A 5,714-nucleotide genomic window follows, 5' to 3' on the forward strand; every position below is an offset into this window, starting at 1 on the left:
CACGCAGATCTTTTGGTGGGGGTAAGACAGTATCAAATTGGCCAGTCTGTATCCAGACTGGCCAATTTGAAGGTGACTGGCCAGACTGGCCAATTTGATGGTGGGGAAATGGATACAGACTGGCCAATTTGATACTGTCTTACCCCCACCAAAAGATCTGCTTGGAGATTACACACGACACCTTATATGTACATGTATAAGTAAGCCAGACTAAGCCGTTGTGACCAGCGTCCCCTTGTGGATTTGTTTATGACTGCAGTTCCGTCCCACGGTGACCATAAACTGGTCAATTATCTGTCGCTTCCCCTCCGGTAAAATGGCAAATGTGGGGAAAGCAACCCTGGCTTGATTTTATGGCTGAAAATTCGTACGTGCATTGATTTTCTCCCGTTTTCGGGACGAAAAAATGGGACATTATGCAATTTTGTTTCACCACTGTGACAGTTTTCTAAGACACGACGACGTGTGTCCGCAGAAGGCATCGTTTGGTTCAGCCAGACGACTGACACTAAAGCCTTACTTTCTTAAGGTTCTTAACTAATTGAACACATGGTATTCTAACTCTTTATTCTTGTCCATTTATCGAAAGGTCTTGTTTCAGAAGACGGTGGCCGAAATTCAGTCCATCCAGAGGCTCCCCCGCGCGACCAAAATTATATTGCATCGCTAAGCAATAGTCCACACACCTCACAGTGTTCTCAAAGAAAAACATATCATTTGAATAAATCAATTCATGACCTAACATCCCAGCATAAGATCATAACATTTGCCAGAGGAATAGCTGTAGAATAATGACAGACCTGTAACACCTTGATCTGTTCAGAAGTCTGTGGCGTGTAACAAAAACCTTCCAATAAACTTATTCTTAATACCTATAACAGTGTAATCAGTATTCGTAATACATGTTTTATAACAGCTGAAATACATAACATCTTATATTTAAGCACAATCCTTGTTCTAAAACATTAGAAAAAAATACGAAATCTGTCGACATCAATTTATTGTGCAGTGTTATTATTAATCTGTGTTGTAAGGCCTTGAAGACTAAGTGGTCAGACTAATATTAATCTATAGCTATACAGGTGGACAAGCTGCTAGCAAATTCCGTGATTGTCTGCTAAACAATTTGATTGCTCCACAACTATATATAGGGCTGCAAATAGGTCACAGCAACAGTTACGCCACAGAACCACGAAACAGTAAGGCTGATATTCCTGATATTGTGAGCTTCACGAGAAGAGCAGTACTGGAGATGTAGTCGGCTCTGTAGATGTTCTGACTCAGATTTCTGATGGATCCAGTAACAGCTGAAGATTCTGACTGTGAAATACCCGCCAACACACAGGACACACAGACAGACCTGTCTCATCCTGACTCTACAACAGAACATGTAGGTCAACATGAGATTCAATCCCAGCGCCACTCGTACCGGGGCAGTCTGGAGGAGCAAACGGACATCTCACCCGGACACGTGGGAGACCCGTTACAAACGGACATCTCACCCGGACACATGGAAGACCCGTTACAAACGGACATCTTACCCGGACACGTGGGAGACCCGTTACAAACGGACATCTCACCCGGACACGTGGGAGACCCGTTACAAACGGACATCTCACCCGGACACATGGAAGACCCGTTACAAACGGACATCTCACCCGGACACGTGGAAGACCCGTTACAAACGGACATCTTACCTGCACACGTGGAAGACCCGTTACAAACGGACATCTTACCTGCACACGTGGAAGACCCGTTACAAACGGACATCTCACCCGGACACATGGAAGACCCGTTACAAACGGACATCTCACCCGGACACGTGGAAGACCCGTTACAAACGGACATCTTACCTGCACACGTGGAAGACCCGTTACAGGACGTCCATAGCGACGCTTCATTTGAACACTCAGCTCTGACAACGGAGGAGAACATTCAACGTTACAGTCAAGTTATACTTCTTATACAGACGTTGGAAAAACTGAACAGAATCAAACACTTTATATTGATAGTACACTGGTAGAAGCAGAAGAACCACTAAAAGACATCTACGATATCTACGAAGGTCATAACGCACAAACCGTAGCGCAACACCGACTGTCTGACACCTGTCACCGAGAAACACCAGCCACTGTCTATCAGTCCGGCCGAGATGCCGACGATGCCTGTATGGACAGACCAGATGTCGGGATCTGTGATGCAAACAGCAAAGCAGAAGACATCGACCATAGTGACATTCAAACAGAGACTGTCGTTAAACAGTTGAAGGATGTTGAAAACTCCAGTCAGAACAGCAGACAGTGGTGAAGCCATGTCTGATGACGAGTGTATCCGTCCATATGCAGTGGCGTATGATCAGTACGGGCACAGCGGGACACATGACGAACAAGGGGATGTTTCCGATGTCCAGCCGTACGCCGTTGCTTATGACGATGATAAAGAACATTATGAGAACCAAACATCTACCGGCCTTGCTGTTGGCGACGAACTACGTATACGTCCCGACCCTGTGCCCAGTGGTAACGCGTTACATCCCAACCCTATGTACACTGGTAACGCGTTACAACCCAACCTTATGTACGTCCCAAATGGTGCACAGCTAAGGACATGTGAAGGTAAGATATTAAGAATGTGCCGCATAGTTACAATACTCTAGACATCATTGAGAACAGATCCATACCTATTTGTACGTGTATATTAGCTATAGTATTATTACCAGTCCGGTTTTGAAGACCTTTGTCATCACTTCTGTCAAGCAGGTTGTGTTTTAGCCAGATGTAGCGAGGATTGGTTGATTCGTAAAAGGTTCGGCTTAATATTGTATTCTTTTTCTAGTAGGGGATGTGTAATTTAGAATATTTCTTCCTTTCTGTTCTGTTTTCCAGGTCGCGGGCGCATCATCACTACAGGTGTGACCGTAGCGATAGTGATTTCTGTAGCTATTTCTGTAGCTCTTATTGGAACATTCGAATTCATGCCAGGCAAGCAAGACAGTTTCACGCCAAAGGTGAGATGTACTTTTCTATGTTTTTGGCGACGCCTCTTGGGCGGAGCCGTTGGTATGGTACTGCGATTGAGTTGAAAATATTTTAAGAATTCCACAAATGCATTCCCTAGGGAATAAAATTTTGTCAACAAGATAACTCAAGAATGTCTGGATGGATTGGTTTTATACTTGGTGGGTCCGTAGGGTGTGACTACATCTAGACATGATGAAATGTTTGGCCCCCTAGTGGCTTCCATTTGTACTGCAGCAGAACTTCTGGTCTTGATATCTCGCCATCTGGACATGTTATGGGTCATAAATTTTGGATGGTAGGTAGCTCTTGTGCCTGGAAAGAAGTCACGGGAGTTAAGGCCACCTAACTCTGGCACGATTTGCCAAAACGTAGCTCTTCTTTGAGCTGAACTAGATTGAGATCCTATTCGACCAACTTGTTTCTAAACGACTCTCTCTGTTTTGTCCCAGACCTGGCTGGACCTGACTTTCACAGGTAAAACTACAGACCAAACGGACGGAAGCCGACATGTGGACAACACGTCACCTCAACCAACCAGCACTGAAGGTAATGGTTTTGGACTTTGCACATGGATTTTGCACAAGCCTTGGATGGAAGAAGATAGAAGACAAGGTCATACTACTAGTATTAGCTTATAGATAGTTGTGCCAGCTCAGAAGAATAAATTCTCGTAGGTTAACTGTACGCTGTACCGAAGTAAGTTGACATCTTTGCCTTCAGGAAAGTGATTAATATTTTTTTATCTTGCTCCTTCTCAGGAGGGGAAACCGATGAGGTGAAAAAAACGACATTTGTCTTTGGACGTCCAGTAACAGAAGGCGGTGTTGTCGTGTCGCCTAGCAACGAGATATTTGTAAGTAACGGCTTGAACAAGTGGATTCAAGTGTTCAGCATGGAGGGTGTCTACCTTCGACAGTTTCCTACCATCACGTCAGGAAGCGAATGTGGGTCAATTTTACCCGTAGACATTTCCATTGACGGGAAGGGCCACATATGGGTGATCGGTGACTGTAGACCTTCGTCGTCAGGACGCATTGTTCGCTACACAAGCACGGGACAACACATAACAACCCTTCACCCCTCCCTGCCTAACAATACTTTCTTTGGCATCGCAGTGGACACACTTCGCAGTCATGTGGTAGTGTCTGAAGCCTGGTTTGACTATTCGGTAGTAAAGGTTCTGCATTTCAGCGGCACGATTGTTCGCGAGTTCAGGGTGCATCAAGGTTTGGAGGACGCTGGAGTGGTCGCTGTAGGACAAAATGGAAACATTTTTGGTGGCCGACTACGGCGTTCATGTGAACGTGTACCATGAAACCGGCCGTTATCTGTTTAGGTTTGGGGGTGAAGAGAAACTAAAAGACGTCACAGGAATCTGTACGGACAGTTCCGATAACGTTCTTGTAGCGGACGGGTCTGGTAGGAAAGTGGAACTGTTTACAAAGGACGGGCGGTACGTTCGCACAGCCGCTTCTGGTTTGGTTCATGTGGACAGTGTGGCAGTAGCGCCAGGGGGGCAGCTGGTAGTAATTGGTGGTAATAATATCACGATATTCTCACACTACTGATCCTTGAAAAATGTCTTTGAGAGTCTTGTCTAATCTTCATCGTCTCTCATTGACTTCTTGTTGTCTCCATTTTCCTTGAATACTTCAAGAAATAATAGATCATTATGGATGCAAAATGGTAACTTTAATGTCAATCATCAAAATTGTCGTTAGGTCGTTAGGACACCTTTTTAGTCGACACGTGGAAATACGTTTATGTAAATGCCACCGTTCCTGAGGCGTCGCCAAAAATGGCTTGCAGCATGGGATTTCTGTAAATTGACAGATAAGGGTACTTTGGTAACGTAGTGATGAGTGTATGTAATGTTAGATCTTGATGATATGTGACGACATTAACATACTGTTAGCTGATACATCGTTCCTTCTGTCAACAAAACGAATCTTTGGAACTTTTCTTCAGCCTGTTTCAAGGGGCTAGTTTTACAGATTTGATTCTTCAGGGTCCAGGCATCGCGTGTGAGACATTTTTCAAGATATCGCAAGACACAGGCCGTCTCGGCTCAAGCAGATTGACGCATTTAATCCAATTTTCGTCTGCACGATTACAATCATGTCTCAGAAAGGAGGCCATGGTCAGAGAATATAGCGATTATTAATTTCCTTGTATTGGCTAGACTCATACAGATCTACTGTTTATTTAAAAGATTTCGTGTTGAAGAAAATGGGGCAAAAAAAAAAAAATTAAATGGCTAGTCTGTCCAAGGAGGTTTGTTGTCTGGTGTGTGATATATATAGACATTGTTTGTAATACAAAATGTGCTGAACGCTATCCACACAGCCAAACGTGCCTGTCCTTGGTGCTGAACGCCATCCACACATCTAGCGGCCAGAGAATGAACTCAAGTCTCTGAGAAGAGACTACAGGTTATGTTAAATCATCCAAAAAATAAATATTTTTTTGTTTTGTTTTGGAGCAATGTATTATCGGTTGCTTGCTCACTACTCACAGGTAATCTTAATTCATTTGTATAATTATTTCCCTGGTGAAATTAAACAAACAAACACTCAACTACATGATATTCCTTATCTAGTTTTTCAGTGTCTGACGACTCTTGCTGCAATAATTTAATCCAGTACAATTCACACATTAACAAATCTCACAACTGATTTTTTAAAAATGCAACTT

General features: G+C 43.8%; 1 pseudogene; it reads left to right on the plus strand.

The window, feature by feature from the left end:
- The first annotated feature begins 1,291 nt into the window (after positions 1–1,291).
- LOC109465210 lies at positions 1,292–5,200 on the plus strand (annotated as a pseudogene).
- The last annotated feature ends 514 nt before the right edge of the window (positions 5,201–5,714 follow it).

Source organism: Branchiostoma belcheri, unplaced genomic scaffold, assembly GCF_001625305.1.
Source record: "Branchiostoma belcheri isolate BF01 breed outbred unplaced genomic scaffold, Haploidv18h27 scaffold15, whole genome shotgun sequence".
NCBI classification, from domain to species: Eukaryota; Metazoa; Chordata; class Leptocardii; order Amphioxiformes; family Branchiostomatidae; genus Branchiostoma; species Branchiostoma belcheri.